This window comes from Rutidosis leptorrhynchoides, chromosome 11 (assembly GCF_046630445.1).
Source record: "Rutidosis leptorrhynchoides isolate AG116_Rl617_1_P2 chromosome 11, CSIRO_AGI_Rlap_v1, whole genome shotgun sequence".
NCBI lineage: Eukaryota > Viridiplantae > Streptophyta > Magnoliopsida > Asterales > Asteraceae > Rutidosis > Rutidosis leptorrhynchoides.
In genome coordinates, this window is record NC_092343.1 from 411,674,696 (window position 1) to 411,694,711 (window position 20,016).

Here is a 20,016-nt window from a genome sequence, read left to right on the forward strand (position 1 = left end):
GTCTTCAACACATATTTAATCAGAAACAACTGAATATGAGGCAGCGTAGGTGGATTGAATTATTGAATGATTACGACTTTGAGATTCGTTACCACCCGGGGAAGGCAAATGTGGTAGCCGATGCCTTGAGCAGGAAGGACAGAGAACCCATTCGAGTAAAATCTATGAATATAATGATTCATAATAACATTACTACTCAAATAAAGGAGGCGCAACAAGGAGTTTTAAAAGAGGGAAATTTAAAGGATGAAATACCCAAAGGATCGGAGAAGCATCTTAATATTCGGGAAGACGGAACCCGGTATAGGGCTGAAAGGATTTGGGTACCAAAATTTGGAGATATGAGAGAAATGGTACTTAGAGAAGCTCATAAAACCAGATACTCAATACATCCTGGAACGGGGAAGATGTACAAGGATATCAAGAAACATTTTTGGTGGCCGGGTATGAAAGCCGATGTTGCTAAATACGTAGGAGAATGTTTGACGTGTTCTAAGGTCAAAGCTGAGCATCAGAAACCATCAGGTCTACTTCAACAACCCGAAATCCCGGAATGGAAATGGGAAAACATTACCATGGATTTCATCACTAAATTGCCAAGGACTGCAAGTGGTTTTGATACTATTTGGGTAATAGTTGATCGTCTCACCAAATCAGCACACTTCCTGTCAATAAGAGAAGATGACAAGATGGAGAAGTTAGCACGACTGTATTTGAAGGAAGTTGTCTCCAGACATGGAATACCAATCTCTATTATCTCTGATAGGGATGGTAGATTTATTTCAAGATTCTGGCAGACATTACAGCAAGCATTAGGAACTCGTCTAGACATGAGTACTGCCTATCATCCACAAACTGATGGGCAGAGCGAAAGGACGATACAAACGCTTGAGGACATGCTACGAGCATGTGTTATTGATTTCGGAAACAGTTGGGATCGACATCTACCGTTAGCAGAATTTTCCTATAACAACAGCTACCATTCAAGCATTGAGATGGCGCCATTTGAAGCACTTTATGGTAGAAAGTGCAGGTCTCCGATTTGTTGGAGTGAAGTGGGGGATAGACAGATTACGGGTCCGGAGATTATACAAGAAACTACCGAGAAGATCATCCAAATTCAACAACGGTTGAAAACCGCCCAAAGTCGACAAAAGAGCTACGCTGACATTAAAAGAAAAGATATAGAATTTGAAATTGGAGAGATGGTCATGCTTAAAGTTGCACCTTGGAAAGGCGTTGTTCGATTTGGTAAACGAGGGAAATTAAATCCAAGGTATATTGGACCATTCAAGATTATTGATCGTGTCGGACCAGTAGCTTACCGACTAGAGTTACCTCAACAACTCGCGGCTGTACATAACACTTTCCACGTCTCGAATTTAAAGAAATGTTTTGCTAAAGAAGATCTCACTATTCCGTTAGATGAAATCCAAATCAACGAAAAACTTCAATTCATCGAAGAACCCGTCGAAATAATGGATCGTGAGGTTAAAAGACTTAAGCAAAACAAGATACCAATTGTTAAGGTTCGATGGAATGCTCGTAGAGGACCCGAGTTCACCTGGGAGCGTGAAGATCAGATGAAGAAGAAATACCCGCATCTATTTCCAGAAGATTCGTCAACACCTTCAACAGCTTAAAATTTCGGGACGAAATTTATTTAACGGGTAGGTACTGTAGTGACCCGAACTTTTCCATGTTTATATATATTAATTGAGATTGATATTTACATGATTAAATGTTTCCAACATGTTAAGCAATCAAACTTGTTAAGACTTGATTAATTGAAATATGTTTCATATAGACAGTTGACCACCCAAGTTGACCGGTGATTCACGAACGTTAAAACTTGTAAAAACTATATGATGACATATATATGGATATATATATAGTTAACATGATACTATGATAAGTAAACATATCATTAAGTATATTAACAATGAACTACATATGTAAAAACAAGACTACTAACTTAATGATTTTTAAACGAGACATATATGTAACGATTATCGTTGTAAAGACATTTAATGTATATATATCATATTAAGAGATATTCATACATGATAATATCATGATAATATAATAATTTAAAATCTCATTTGATATTATAAACATTGGGTTAACAACATTTAACAAAATCGTTAACCTAAAGGTTTCAAAACAACACTTACATGTAACGACTAACGATGACTTAACGACTCAGTTAAAATGTATATACATGTAGTGTTTTAATATGTATTTATACACTTTTGAAAAACTTCAATACACTTATCAAAATACTTCTACTTAACAAAAATTCTTACAATTACATCCTCGTTCAGTTTCATCAACGATTCTACTCGTATGCACCCGTATTCGTACTCGTACAATACACAGCTTTTAGATGTATGTACTATTGGTATATACACTCCAATGATCAGCTCTTAGCAGCCCATGTGAGTCACCTAACACATGTGGGAACCATCATTTGGCAACTAGCATGAAATATCTCATAAAATTACAAAAATATGAGTAATCATTCATGACTTATTTACATGAAAACAAAATTACATATCCTTTATATCTAATCCATACACCAACGACCAAAAACACCTACAAACACTTTCATTCTTCAATTTTCTTCATCTAATTGATCTCTCTCAAGTTCTATCTTCAAGTTTTAAGTGTTCTTCATAAATTCCAAAAGTTCTAGTTTCATAAAATCAAGAATACTTTCAAGTTTGCTAGCTCACTTCCAATCTTGTAAGGTGATCATCCAACCTCAAGAAATATTTGTTTCTTACAGTAGGTTATCATTCTAATACAAGGTAATAATCATATTCAAACTTTGGTTCAATTTCTATAACTATAACAATCTTATTTCAAGTGATGATCTTACTTGAACTTGTTTTCGTGTCATGATTCTGCTTCAAGAACTTCGAGCCATCCAAGGATCCATTGAAGCTAGATCTATTTTTCCCTTTTCCAGTAGGTTTATCCAAGGAAATTAAGGTAGTAATGATGTTCATAACATCATTCGATTCATACATATAAAGCTATCTTATTCGAAGGTTTAAACTTGTAATCACTAGAACATAGTTTAGTTAATTCTAAACTTGTTCGCAAACAAAAGTTAATCCTTCTAACTTGACTTTTAAAATCAACTAAACACATGTTCTATATCTATATTATATGCTAACTTAATGATTTAAAACCTGGAAACACGAAAAACACCGTAAAACCGGATATACGCCGTCGTAGTAACACCGCGGGATGTTTTGGGTTAGTTAATTAAAAACTATGATAAACTTTGATTTAAAAGTTGTTATTCAGAGAAAATGATTTTTATTATGAACATGAAACTATATCCAAAAATTATGGTTAAACTCAAAGTGGAAGTATGTTTTCTGAAATGGTCATCTAGACGTCGTTCTTTCGACTGAAATGACTACCTTTACAAAAACGACTTGTAACTTATTTTTCCGACTATAAACCTATACTTTTCTGTTTAGATTCATAAAATAGAGTTCAATATGAAACCATAGCAATTTGATTCACTCAAAACGTATTTAAAATGAAGAAGTTATGGGTAAAACAAGATTGGATAATTTTTCTCATTTTAGCTACGTGAAAATTGGTAACAAATCTATTCCAACCATAACTTAATCAACTTGTATTGTATATTATGTAATCTTGAGATACCATAGACACGTATACAATGTTTCGACCTATCATGTCGACACATCTATATATATTTCGGAACAACCATAGACACTCTATATGTGAATGTTGGAGTTAGCTATACAGGGTTGAGGTTGATTCCAAAATATATATAGTTTGAGTTGTGATCAATACTGAGATACGTATACACTGGGTCGTGGATTGATTCAAGATAATATTTATCGATTTATTTCTGTACATCTAACTGTGGACAACTAGTTATAGGTTACTAACGAGGACAGCTGACTTCATAAACTTAAAACATCAAAATATATTAAAAGTGTTGTAAATATATTTTGAACATACTTTAATATATATGTATATATGTATATATTGTTATAGGTTCGTGAATCAACAGTGGCCAAGTCTTACTTCCCGACGAAGTAAAAATCTGTGAAAGTGAGTTATAGTCCCACTTTTAAAATCTAATATTTTTGGGATGAGAATACATGCAGGTTTTATAAATGATTTACAAAATAGACACAAGTACGTGAAACTACATTCTATGGTTGAATTATCGAAATCGAATATGCCCCTTTTTATTAAGTCTGGTAATCTAAGAATTAGGGAACAGACACCCTAATTGACGCGAATCCTAAAGATAGATCTATCGGGCCCAACAAGCCCCATCCAAAGTACCGGATGCTTTAGTACTTCGAAATTTATATCATATCCGAAGGGTGTCCCGGAATGATGGGGATATTCTTATATATGCATCTTGTTAATGTCGGTTACCAGGTGTTCACCATATGAATGATTTTTATCTCTATGTATGGGATGTGTATTGAAATATGAAATCTTGTGGTCTATTATTATGATTTGATATATATAGGTTAAACCTATAACTCACCAACATTTTTGTTGACGTTTTAAGCATGTTTATTCTCAGGTGATTATTAAGAGCTTCCGCTATCGCATAGTTAAATAAGGACGAGATTTGGAGTCCATGCTTGTATGATATTGTGTAAAAACTGCATTCAAGAAACTTATTTTGTTGTAACATATTTGTATTGTAAACCATTATGTAATGGTCGTGTGTAAACAGGATATTTTAGATTATCATTATTTGATAATCTACGTAAAGTTTTTTAAAACCTTTATCTATGAAATAAAGGTTATGGTTTGTTTTAAAAATGAATGCAGTCTTTGAAAAACGTCTCATATAGAGGTCAAAACCTTGCAACGAAATCAATTAATATGGAACGTTTTTAATCAATAAGAACGGGACATTTCAATCCCTATCAGAGATAATAGAGATTGGTATTCCATGTCTGGAGACGACTTCCTTCAAATACAGTCGTGCTAACTTCTCCATCTTGTCATCTTCTCTTATTGGCAGGAATTGTGCTGATTTGGTGAGACGATCAACTATTAACCAAATAGTATCAAAACCACTTGCAGTCCTTGGCAATTTAGTGATGAAATCCATGGTAATGTTTTCCCATTTCCATTCCGGGATTTCGGGTTGTTGAAGTAGACCTGATGGTTTCTGATTTTCAGCTTTGACCTTAGAACATGTCAAACATTCTCCTACGTATTTAGCAACATCAGCTTTCATATCCGGCCATCAAAAATGTTTCTTGAGATCCTTGTACATCTTCCCCGTTCCAGGATGTATTGAGTATCTGGTTTTATGAGCTTCTCTAAGTACCATTTCTCTCATATCTCCAAATTTTGGTACCCAAATCCTTTCAGCCCTATACCGGGTTCCGTCTTCCCGAATATTAAGATGCTTCTCCGATCCTTTGGGTATTTCATCCTTTAAATTTCCCTCTTTTAAAACTCCTTGTTGCGCCTCCTTTATTTGAGTAGTGAGGTTATTATGAATCATTATATTCATAGATTTTACTCGAATGGGTTCTCTGTCCTTCCTGCTCAAGGCATCGGCTACCACATTTGCCTTCCCCGGGTGGTAACGAATCTCAAAGTCGTAATCATTCAACAATTCAATCCACCTACGCTGCCTCATATTCAGTTGTTTCTGATTAAATATGTGTTGAAGACTTTTGTGGTCGGTATATATAATACTTTTGACCCCATATAAGTAGTGCCTCCAAGTCTTTAATGCAAAAACAACCGCGCCTAATTCCAAATCATGCGTCGTATAATTTTGTTCGTGAATCTTCAATTGTCTAGATGCATAAGCAATCACCTTCGTTCATTGCATTAATACACAACCGAGATGTGATGACCCGAAAATTTTTAACTTATTTAAACCAATTCTCTATACGATTTATTATTTTAACACGTTAAACAAAGTCTGTTAGATTGAGTCTCAAAATTTTAGAACTGTTACATATATACAATTACCTTTGACTACTGTCGACGATTCATGAACAATTATATGTATGTATATATATATGTACAAGTAAAAACGACTTTCCTATAGTAAAAATTACTTTGCTACAGTAAAACACAATTTGCTACAGTAAAACACTATTTGCTACAGTGAAACCGTATTTTGCTACAGTGCTACAGTGAAAACGATTGCTACAGTAAAACACTATTTGCTACAGTAAACACTATTTGCTACAGTAAACACTATTTGCTACAGTAACACTATTGCTACAGTAAACACTATTTGATGTCGACGCACTAGCAAACAGAAACAGAAAAGGCGGCCATGCGATCGCATGAGCTACAGTAAATCGAAAAGTACTATAAAAGGTCAGTTTTGCTCGACGAAATATTTCATAAATATATATGTACGTAAATTTTAAAATTATAATTATAATTATAATTATAATTTTAAGTTTAATAATAATAAAGTATATTCGAGGGTATTTTTAATTCGGGTTTTAAACCGCTTTAAGCTAAGGAAATATTGGGTATTGTTTGGGGTATTGTTCTTGAATCCAAGGCCAACCATACAGTCATCTACCGTCATTACGTCTACGCAATTTGCCTACAATATTGAGTCTCAATATTGAACTGTGAGTTTATAGTCTCCCTTTTTAAATACTTTAAATATTTTTGGGCTGAGAATACATGCAATTTATTTTAAACGCGATAAGACACAAGTACATACTAAATTCTACACTGAGTTAAACCGGAAATCCCTTAGCTTTGGTAACTAGTAGCTGCCAGTACATAGGATATGGACTGGTGGGAACGAATAATTGTATATGGATCCATAGGGCTTGACATCCCCGTCCGAGCTAGAGTGCTAGCCTTTTAACGGACGTATGTTATTTGAGTTTAAGACACGTTGGTTTGTGCGTATTAAAACGAATGGGGTAATTATCACTATAGCGTTAAGTTTAGTTACCAGGGTGCTCTGTTACGTAGAATCTATTGATAAACTTTTGATGAAATCTTGTGGTCTATCTTTATATATGTTTATGACTCGAGCAATTAAACCTATAACTCACCAACATCCGTGTTGACTTTTTAGCATGTTTTATTCTCAGGTCCTTAGAATGCTTCCGCTGTGATGTGCTTGTTGCCTGCATGGAGTCTCTCATGCTTTGTACAAAGTTTATTGCATTCAAAATAAAACTGCGTTGTGTAATAAATAATTGGACTGTGATATCAACCTGTAAATTAAAGACTTATGTATTTTGGGGTTTTGCTTATACCTAAGCACTCGCCCACATGTTTATAACTTTCTATGTTTAGAAAGTCACTTATTTTAATGAATGCAATATTTTATCAAAACGTATCATATAGAGGTCAAAACCTCACTGTGGAATCAATGATTAACGTGCCGCGTCAATAGCGATTTTGACGGGTCGTTACAGTTGGTATCCGAGCTTGAGGTCATAGGGAACTAGAAATTACATTAGTGTGTTTAACTGGTAATTGTTAGGATGCATTAGTGAGTCTGGACTATGACCATATCTGTTTTTACTGATTTTTGCTTATTATTTGGTCAAAAACATTATATGTGATATATTTATATGCTAACGTAATTGTTGTTTCAATTATGTGATAGATGACTTCCTCTAATCCTATCATTTTGTACGACTCGGAATCGGACACTGAATCTATTCTATCCACAACTGAAAAGGGCGTTCCAATACCTATTAAAGAAGATATTGTGTTAGCCGGGGAATCTCAACTCCCGGTAAACCCAGAGGAGGTTCAACTCCCGGAGCCACAGTATCGTTGGCATGGACCCATGATCCCTAGAGTAAACGAGGATCGTCCATTTCTAAACAAATATGGACATTGGTCCAGATATACCGCCGACGGGCGGGTTGTGCCGATTACGCCTGGCAGATTTCGGTTCATGACCACCGGTACATATTCTTGCAGTTCGTCATCATATTCTCCTACACATGACTCAGACAGTTCGTCATCAGACGAGATCAGTAAGGAGGAGGATTTCGCTAATGAAATAAAAGAGATCACTAAGGAGAAATTCCAACTTGCTATAGATAATAAAAACAACCACAATAATAAAATGTCCTTAATTATTAAAAAAGAACAGGACCATTCGATCCGTAACCACCCTTATTGTATTAAACCCACTGAGGTAACGGGTACTTCAAAACCCCAACTAAAATTAAAATACACTGCCAGAATGTCTGTCGGACCATGTGCACACAAACAATTGGCAGAGAGAACCAAATGGGAAGAAGTTTCTGATAGTTCTGAATGAAAGACCTCGCAACCATAAATCTTCCATGCGCTATTTTATTACTTATGTGTGCTACTCTATCTTGTTATGTAAAATAAGCATATGTAAAATATCAGTATTGTATGGTATTGTATTATTTTGGTTTATTAATAATAAATGCATGGAATTATTATTTGTATTATTACTACTTCTTATTATTATTATTACATAATAATGTAGTAACTCGCTATAATTTTTCATAGTGGAATATTATTAGGATTTTAGTAGTTAATTCCTTGTACTAGCTATTATGTATGAACTTAACGGGTAGGTAATACCCTAGAAATAATTATAAAATGCTAATAAGAAGAAAAGGCTTTTATAATAATCGGTTCATATTATTAATATACTACGATTAACTATTGACAACTCATTTTACCTATAATATTCTATATGATTAAATTATATCTGTTGTGTTTATTGAAGAAACATGTCTCAAATGTCGGATGCTGAGTTTGAGCAACTAGTCGAGAAACGTGTGAATGAAAGAATTGCTGCAACCGAAGCAGCAAAAGCAACAGCCGAAGTAGCAGTCAAAGCAGCAGCCGTAAACACAAACTCACGAAACGGATGCTCATACAAAACTTTTCAAGGATGCAAACCACAGACGTTTAGTGGAACCGAGGGACCAGTCGGTCTAACCCGATGGTTTGAAAAGATGGAGTCCGTTTTCAAAATCAGTAATTGTGCGAACGGAGACAAGTCAAAGTATGCTTCGTGTACGTTGCAAGACGGTACACTTACTTGGTGGAACAATTATGCTAAAGCAGAAGGAATAGATACGGCATATGATATCTCTTGGGAAGAACTGAAAAAGATGCTAATCGAGGAGTACTGTCCTCGAAACGAGATCAGAAAAATGGAATCTGAGTTACGTAATCTGAAGGTTATCGGCGCGAATCTCAATAACTATGAAAAGCGTTTCATGGAACTAGCCTTGTTGTGTCCCGAATTGGTGCCAAACGAGAAACGAAAGATAGAAATGTATATTGACGGTTTATCGATCAATATCAAAGGAAATGTTACATCGTCCAAACCAAATACGATGCAGGAAGCCATGACAATGGCACACCAACTCATGGACCAGATCACAGAGAGTTCGATTAAGGCACCAATTACCGAAGTCAAGACAACTGAAGGAAAGAGGAAATGGGAAGACTATAAGGGCAAAAGTACTCATCTGAAGAAACAAGAAACTTTTAAAGGTAAACAAGATGGGGCAACTGCAAGTCCAAACTATAAGGGACCTCATCCGTTCTGCAAAAGATGTTACACACATCATGCAGGTTATTGTCAAGTGGTCTGTGATAAGTGCAACAAGAAAGGACATGTGGCGAAAGATTGTTATGCCACCGTTTCTGAAGTAAAGACAAAACTGACCGATGTCAAGAAATGTTTTGGATGCGAGAAGTCTGGTCACTTTATAAATCAATGCCCTGATAAGGAGAAGAACAAAGAACCCGCACGTGGGAGGGCATTTAATGTTAGTGCCAGTAAAGCACGTGAGGATCCTAATCTTGTCACGGGTACGTTTACCGTTAATAATCAACTAGGTTCTATTATGTTTGATACGGGTGCTGATAGAAGTTATATGTGTAAAGACTTTAGTTTTAAACTAAAATGTGCATCATTACCTCTAGACGATAAATATACTATTGAATTAGCTAATGGTAAACTGATAAAAGCCGATAAAATTTGCCATGGTTGCGAAATGAATCTCGCTGGTGAAACCTTCAAAATTGATTTGATACCCGTAGAATTAGGAAGTTTTAATGTAATCGTTGGCATGGACTGGATGTCCAAAACAAGAGCGGAAGTTGTTTGCGCTGAGAAAGCAATCCGCATCCCTCGTAAGGATGAAACGTCATTAATGATTTATGGGGAGAAGAACAACTCAAAACTGAACTTTATCAGCTGTATGAAGGCCCAGAAACTTATAAGAAAAGGTTGTTATGCTATTCTGGCACACGTAAAGAAGATCGATACTGAAGAAAGAAGCATTGATGACATGCCGGTTGTAAGAGAATATCCCGGAGTATTTCCAAAAGAATTACCGGGGCTACCTCCACTCAGATGTGTAGAATTCCAGATTGATCTCATACCAGGAGCTGCACCTGTAGCCCGATCTCCATATAGACTTGCACCTTCAGAAATGCAAGAATTACAAGACCAGTTGCAAGAATTATCGGACCGTGGATTTATTCGTCCTAGTTTTTCACCTTGGGGTGCTCCTATTCTGTTCGTCAAGAAGAAGGATGGATCTATGAGAATGTGCATAGATTACCGAGAATTAAACAAATTAACGATCAAGAATCGGTACCCATTACCGAGGATTGATGATTTGTTTGATCAATTGCAAGGATCAAGTGTTTATTCTAAGATTGATCTACGCTCTGGATATCATCAACTGAGAGTGAAGGAAGAAGATGTTCCTAAAACCGCGTTCAGAACCCGTTACGGTCACTATGAGTTTCTAGTCATGCCTTTTGGATTAACTAATGCTCCAGCAGTATTCATGGATCTAATGAATCGCATCTGTAGACCGTATTTAGACAAATTTGTCATTGTTTTTATCGACGACATATTGATTTACTCGAAGAACAAGGAAGAACATGAGCAACACTTAAGACTGGTACTGGAGATACTCAAGAAAGAAGAATTGTACGCAAAATTTTCAAAGTGTGATTTCTGGTTACAAGAAGTACAATTTTTGGGCCATGTTGTCAGTAAACATGGAATTAAAGTTGACCCCGCCAAGATCGAAGCCATTAGTAAATGGAAAACCCCGAAGACTCCAACACAAATTCGCCAATTCTTAGGTCTTGCTGGTTACTACCGAAGATTCATTCAAGATTTCTCTAGAATCGCCAAACCCTTAACTGCATTGACTCAAAAGGGAAAGAAGTATGATTGGTCCACAGAACAGGAATCCTCATTCCAGTTATTAAAGAAGAAGTTAACGTCTGCACCCATTTTGTCATTACCGGAAGGAAATGATGATTTCGTGATCTATTGTGATGCTTCACGCCAAGGTTTAGGATGTGTATTAATGCAACGCACAAAAGTCATCGCATATGCCTCACGACAACTAAAAATTCATGAAAAGAACTATACGACGCACGATTTAGAACTTGGAGCAGTAGTTTTTGCACTCAAAATATGGAGACACTATCTATATGGCACCAAGTGTACAGTGTACACCGACCATAAGAGTCTTCAGCATATTTTTGATCAAAAACAACTCAATATGAGGCAACGTCGCTGGGTAGAGTTGTTAAACGATTACGATTGTGAAATCTGTTACCACCCCGGAAAGGCTAATGTTGTAGCTGATGCCCTAAGTCGAAAAGAAAGAGTAAAACCTCTTAGGGTCCGAGCTTTGAATATTACAATTCGTACTGATCTCACAAAGCAAATTCAAGCAGCACAGTTAGAGGCTTTAAAAGAAGAAAACGAAAAAGGCGAAATAAGCAAAGGGTTAGAAAAACAACTTGAAGAAAAAGCCGATGGAACCCTGTATTTTGCTGGTAGGATATAGGTACCAAAACATGGTAACCTAAGGCAACTAGTACTGGATGAAGCACACAAAACGAGGTACTCAATTCACCCAGGAAACGGAAAAATGTACCACGATCTCAAGAAGTTTTATTGGTGGCCTAATATGAAAACAGAAATTGCTACTTATGTAAGCAAATGTTTAACGTGTGCAAAGGTCAAAGCTGAGCACCAAAAGCCGTCAGGATTACTGCAACAACCAGAAATTCCGAAGTGGAAATGGGAAAGAATAACCATGGATTTCATTACGAAATTGCCAAGGACTGCAAGTAGTCATGATACTATTTGGGTGATAGTTGATCGTCTAACTAAATCAGCTCACTTTCTACCAATAAAGGAGACAGACAGTATGGAGAAATTAGCACGCCTATATTTGAAGGAAGTAATTTCCAGGCATGGTGTACCCATCTCTATCATATCTGATCGCGACACCCGATTCACATCACGTTTCTGGCAGTCATTACAAAAAGCATTGGGAACTCGATTAGATATGAGCACCGCTTATCACCCACAGACAGATGGTAAAAGTGAAAGAACAATACAAACATTGGAAGACATGTTACGGGCATGCGTGATTGACTTTGGAACCAGTTGGGATCGACACTTACCGTTGGCAGAATTTTCATACAATAACAGCTATCATACGAGCATCAACGCAGCGCCATTTGAAGCACTTTACGGTAGAAAGTGCAGATCTCCTATATGTTGGAGTGAAGTAGGAGAAAGACAACTTACTGGACCAGAAATTATTCACGAAACCACCGAAAAGATCATTCAAATACAACAGCGATTGAAAACGGCCATGAGTCGCCAAAAGAGTTATGCTGATGTAAGAAGAAAACCGCTAGAATTTAAAGTGGGCGACAAAGTCATGTTGAAAGTGTCACCCTGGAAAGGCGTTGTACGATTCGGTAAACGAGGAAAGCTAAGTCCTAGGTACGTAGGACCCTTTGAAATCACCGAAAGAATTGGAGCAGTTGCTTATCAATTAAAGCTACCGCAAGAACTTAGTAGTGTTCACGACACATTTCACGTGTCAAATTTGAAGAAATGTTTAGCTGAAGAGGATGTCATAATTCCTCTTGACGAAATACGAATCAATGATAAACTCCATTTTGTCGAAGAACCTGTTGAAATCATGGACCGTGAGGTCAAACAATTAAAACAAAGCAAAATACCGATAGTTAGGGTTCGTTGGAACGCAAGACGAGGACCCGAGTTTACTTGGGAACGTGAAGATTAAATGAAGCAAAAGTATCCACATTTGTTCACTGATATCGCTCATGAAACAGGTACTACTCAAAATTTCGGGACGAAATTTTCCTTAACGGGGAGGTACTGTGATGACCCGAAATTTTTTGACTTATTTAAACCAATTCTCTATACGATTTATTATTTTAACACGTTAAACAAAGTCTGTTAGATTGAGTCTCAAAATTTTAGAACTGTTACATATATACAATTACCTTTGACTACTCTCGACGATTCATGAACAATTATATGTATGTATATATATATGTACAAGTAAAAACGACTTTCCTATAGTAAAAATTACTTTGCTACAGTAAAACACAATTTGCTACAGTAAAACACTATTTGCTACGGTGAAACCGTATTTTGCTACAGTGCTACAGTGATTTGCTACAGTAACACTATTTGCTACAGTAAAACACTATTTGCTACAGTAAAACACTATTTGCTACAATAAACACTATTTGATGTCGACAAACTAGCAAACAGAAACAGAAAAGGCGGCCATGCGATCGCATGGCAAAAACACTGAAAACTCATGCGATCGCATGAGCTACAGTAAATCGAAAAGTACTATAAAAGGTCAGTTTTGCTCGACGAAATATTTCATAAATATATATGTACGTAAATTTTATAATTATAATTATAATTATAATTATAATTATAATTTTAATAATAATAAAGTATATTCGAGGGTATTTTTAATTCGGGTTTCAAACCGCTTTAAGCTAAGGAAATATTGGGTATTGTTTGGGGTATTGTTCTTGAATCCAAGGCCAACCATACAGTCATCTACCATCATTACGTCTACGCAATTTGCCTACAATATTGAGTCTCAATATTGAACTGTGAGTTTATAGTCTCCCTTTTTAAATACTTTAAATATTTTTGGTCTGAGAATACATGCAATTTATTTTAAACGCGATAAGACACAAGTACATACTAAATTCTACACTGAGTTAAACCGGAAATCCCTTAGCTTTGGTAACTAGTAGCTGCCAGTACATAGGATATGGACTGGTGGGCGCGAATAATTGTATATGGATCCATAGGGCTTGACATCCCCGTCCGAGCTAGAGCGCTAGCCTTTTAACGGATGTATGTTATTTAAGTTTAAGACACGTTGGTTTGCGCGTATTAAAACGAATGGGGTAATTATCACTATAGCGTTAAGTTTAGTTACCAGGGTGCTCTGTTACGTAGAATCTATTGATAAACTTTTGATGAAATCTTGTGGTCTATCTTTATATATGTTTATGACTCGAGCAATTAAACCTATAACTCACCAACATCCGTGTTGACTTTTTAGCATGTTTTATTCTCAGGTCCTTAGAATGCTTCCGCTGTGATGTGCTTGTTGCCTGCATGGAGTCTCTCATGCTTTGTACAAAGTTTATTGCATTCAAAATAAAACTGCGTTGTGTAATAAATAATTGGACTGTGATGTCAACCTGTAAATTAAAGACTTATGTATTTTGGGGTTTTGCTTATACCTAAGCACTCGCCCACATGTTTATAACTTTCTATGTTTAGAAAGTCACTTATTTTAATGAATGCAATATTTTATCAAAACGTATCATATAGAGGTCAAAACCTCACTGTGGAATCAATGATTAACGTGCCGCGTCAATAGCGATTTTGACGGGTCGTTACACGAGACCTTGCTTTGATGTGTCACAATAAATCACAAAATCATCATTCCCTTCAGGCAATGACAATATAGGTGCCGTAGTTAGCTTTTTCTTCAATAACTGAAACGCTTTCTCTTGTTCATCATTCCATTCAAATTTCTTCCCTTTATGCGTTAATGCAGTCAAGGGTTTTTCTATTCTGGAAAAGTCTTGGATGAACCTTCTGTAGTAACCAGCTAGTCCTAAAAACTGGCGTATGTGTTTTGGAGTTTTCGGGGTTTCCCACTTTTCAACAGTTTCTATCTTTGCCGGATCCACCTTAATACCTTCTTTGTTCACTATGTGACCTAGGAATTGAACTTCTTCCAACCAAAATGCACACTTTGAAAACTTAGCGTACAATTCTTTCTTCCTCAATACTTCTAACACCTTTCTCAAATGTTCACCGTGTTCTTGGTCATTCTTTGAGTAAATAAGTATGTCATCAATGAAAACAATGACAAACTTGTCAAGGTATGGTCCACACACTCGGTTCATAAGGTCTATGAACACAGCTGGTGCATTAGTTAAACCAAACGGCATGACCATAAACTCGTAATGACCGTAACGTGTTCTGAAAGCAGTCTTTGGAATATCATCTTCTTTCACCAGCATTTGATGATACCCGGAACGTAAGTCAATCTTTGAATAAACAGACGAGCCTTGTAGTTGATCAAATAAGTCGTCGATTCTCGGTAGTGGGTAGCGGTTCTTGATGGTAAGTTTGTTCAACTCTCGGTAGTCGATACACAACCTGAATGTACCATCTTTCTTCTTGACAAAAAAAACAGGAGCTCCCCACGGTGATGTGCTTGGTCGAATGAAACCACGCTCTAAAAGTTCTTGTAATTGGCTTTGCAGTTCTTTCATCTCGCTGGGTGCGAGTCTGTAAGGAGCACAAGCTATTGGTGCAGCTCCTGGTACAAGATCTATTTGAAATTCAACGGATCGATGTGGGGGTAATCCCGGTAATTCTTTCGGAAATACATCGGGAAATTCTTTTGCAATGGGAACATCATTGATGCTCTTTTCTTCAGTTTGTACTTTCTCGACGTGTACTAGAACAGCATAGCAACCTTTTCTTATTAGTTTTTCTGCCTTCAAATTACTAATAAGATGTAGCTTCGTGTTGCCCTTTTCTCCGTACACCATTAAGGGTTTTCCTTTTTCTCGTATAATGCGAATTGCATTTTTGTAACAAACGATCTCTGCTTTCACTTCTTTCAACCAGTCCATACCGATTATCACATCAAAACTCCCTAACTCTACTGGTATCAAATCAATCTTAAATGTTTCGCTAACCAGTTTAATTTCTCGATTCCGACATATATTATCTGCTGAAATTAATTTACCATTTGCTAATTCGAGTAAAAATTTACTATCCAAAGGCGTCAATGGACAACTTAATTTAGCACAAAAATCTCTACTTATATAGCTTCTATCCGCACCCGAATCAAATAAAACGTAAGCAGATTTATTGTCAATAAGAAACGTACCCGTAACAAGCTCCGGGTCTTCCTGTGCCTCTGCCGCATTAATATTGAAAACTCTTCCGCTGCCTTGTCCATTCGTGTTCTCCTGGTTCGGGCAATTTCTAATAATGTGGCCCGGTTTTCCACATTTATAACAAACTACATTGGCATAACTTGCTCCGACAATACTTGCTCCGCCATTACTCGTTCCGACACTATTTGTTCCTTTCGTTCTATTAACCCCTGGTCCGTAGACCTCACACTTCGCCGCGCTATGACCATTTCTTTTACACTTGTTGCAAAATTTGGTGCAGAACCCCGAGTGATACTTTTCACACCTTTGGCATAGCTGCTTCTGATTGTTGTTGTTGTTACGGTTATTATTGCTGTTGGGATGATTGTTGTAGTTGCTGCTGTTGTTGTTGTTGTTGTTGTTGTTGTTGTTGTTGTTGTTGTTATTATTGTTGGGCCATTTGTTGTAGTTGCGATTGATGTTGCGATTGTTGGGATAATTGTTGCGATTATTGTTGTAATTGCTGTTGTTGTTGTATTGGTGATTCTTATCATCGTTTTCCTCCCACTTTCTTTTGACTTGCTTCACATTGGCCTCTTCAGCAGTCTGTTCTTTAATTCTTTCTTCAATCTGGTTCACTAGTTTTTGAGCCATTCTACATGCCTGTTGTATGGCGGCGGGCTCGTGTGAACTTATATCTTCTTGGATTCTTTCCGGTAATCCTTTCACAAACGCGTCGATCTTCTCTTCCTCATCTTCGATTGCTCCCGGACACAATAGGCACAATTCTGTGAATCGTCTTTCGTACGTGGTAATATCAAATCCTTGGGTTCGTAACCCTCTAAGTTCTGTCTTGAGCTTATTGACCTCGGTTCTGGGACGGTACTTCTCATTCATCAAGTGCTTGAATGCTGACCACGATAGTGCGTACGCATCATCTTGTCCCACTTGCTCTAGATAGGTATTCCACCATGTTAACGCAGAACCTGTGAAGGTATGCGTAGCGTACTTCACTTTGTCCTCTTCATTACACTTACTTATGGCAAACACCGATTCGACCTTCTCGGTCCACCGTTTCAATCCGATCGGTCCTTCGGTTCCATCAAATTCCAAAGGTTTGCAGGCAGTGAATTCTTTGTAGGTGCATCCTACATGATTTCCTGTACTTCTAGATCCAAGGTTATTGTTGGTATGTAGCGCAGCCTGTACTGCGGCTATGTTTGAAGCTAGAAAAGTACGGAATTCCTCTTCATTCATATTCACGGTGTGTCGAGTAGTCGGTGCCATTTCCTTCAAAATAGTCAAATGGAACAAGTTAATCATACAGAATATTAAGAGTAGTTAATAGTATTTCGTAGCATAATATGAACTCATTTATAAAAGCTTTTTCTTCATATTAGCGTTTTATAAGTTTAAATTCGGGTAGTACCTACCCGTTAAGTTCAAACTTAGTAGCTAATATACAATTCAACTACTACAATTCTATATGAAAAACTAATTATAATAATATTTCGCGTTCAAACTTTTACACAATATTTTACAAACTTACAATACCGCTTATTTTACATATAGCATGAAATATAGCACACAATAAATTTGATACAAGATGGTTGTGAAGATAATTCTAGCTAGTACACAAGTCGTTCAGCAAAGGCAATAAAGACACGTAATTCATAAGTCCAGAAACAAGTCATGCATTCTGGTTTTACTAGGATTACTTCCCATCCTTTGTCTTGTGGAACATAACCGTTATGGCCGTTGATAAGACAGCGTGTTGTAACGTCGTCAAAGGGACGAGGGTTACGTAATGTCCAACAGTCCCGTAACAATCTAAAAACCTCATTTCTTACCCCAATTACCGACTCCATCACTTGTGGGAACGTTTTGTTTAATAGTTGTAGCCCGATGTTCTTGTTCTCACTTTGGTGAGAAGCGAACATTACTAATCCGTAAGCATAACATGCTTCTTTATGTTGCATGTTAGCCGCTTTTTCTAAATCACGAAGTCCAATATTCAGATATATTGAGTCAAAATAATTTCTTAACCCATTGCGTAAAATAGCATTTGGGTTCCCCGCAATATATGTGTCAAAGTAAACACATCGTAACTTATGGATTTCCCAATGTGATATCCCCCATCTTTCGAACGAAAGCCTTTTATAAACCAAGGTATTCTTGGAACGTTCTTCGAATGTCTTACAAACTGATCTCGCCTTAAATAGTTGTGCCGAAGAATTCTGACCGACTCTAGACAAGATTTCATCAATCATGTCTCCGGGTAGGTCTCTTAAAATATTGGGTTGTCTATCCATTTTGTGTTTTTATACTGTAAAATAGACAAGAGTTAGATTCATAAAAAAAAACTACTTATTAATACAAGCAATTTTTACATATATCATAAAGCATAAGCACACTATATTACATATATTACACCACACGAATACAACTATCTTATTCCGACTCGCTTGTTTCTTCTTCTTCGGTTTTGGTTCGTTTTGCCAAGTTTCTAGGGATATATGATGTTCCCCTAATACGAGCCGTCATTTTCCACATTGGTTTAGAAAAACCTGGTGGTTTAGAGGTTCCCGGGTCATTGTTACAACTTAAGGGCTTCGGGGGTTGACGATACATATAAAGTTCATCGGGGTTGGAATTAGATTTTTCTATTTTTATGCCCTTTCCCTTATTATTTTCTTTTGCCTTTTTAAATTCAGTTGGGGTAATTTCTATAACATCATCGGAATTCTCGTCGGAATCCGATTCATCGGAGAATTGGTAATCCTTCCAATATTTTGCTTCCTTGGCGGAAACACCATTGACCATAATTAACCTTGGTCGGTTGGTTGAGGATTTTCTTTTACTTAACCGTTTTATTATTTCCCCCACCGGTTCTATTTCTTCATCCGGTTCCGACTCTTCTTCCGGTTCCGACTCTTCTTCCGGTTCCTCTTCGGGAACTTGTGAATCAGTCCACGAATCATTCCAATTTACATTTGACTCTTCATTATTATTAGGTGAGTCAATGGGACTTGTTCTAGAGGTAGACATCTATCACATAATATCAAACGCATTAAGAGATTAATATATCACATAATATTCACATGTTAAAAATATATAGTTTCCAACAAAATTTATTAAGCAATCATTTTTCAAGTAAACACGGTCGAAGTCCAGACTCACTAATGCATCCTAACAAACTCGATAAGACACACTAATGCAAAATTCTGGTTCTCTAAGACCAACGCTCGGATACCAACTGAAATGTCCCGTTCTTATTGATTAAAAACGTTCCATATTAATTGATTTCGTTGCGAGGTTTTGACCTCTATATGAGACGTTTTTCAAAGACTGCATTCATTTTAAAACAAACCATAACCTTTATTTCATCAATAAAGGTTTAAAAAGCTTTACGTAGATTATCAAATAATGATAATCTAAAATATCCTATTTACACACGACCATTACATAATGGTTTACAATACAAATATGTTACAACAAAATAAGTTTCTTGAATGCACTTTTTACACAATATCATACAAGCATGGACTCCAAATCTCGTCCTTATTTAAGTATGCGACAGCGGAAGCTCTTAATAATCATCTGAGAATAAACATGCTTAAAACATCAACAAAAATGTTGGTGAGATATAGGTTTAACCTATATATATCAAATCGTAACAATAGACCACAAGATTTCATATTTCAATACACATCCCATACATAGAGATAAAAA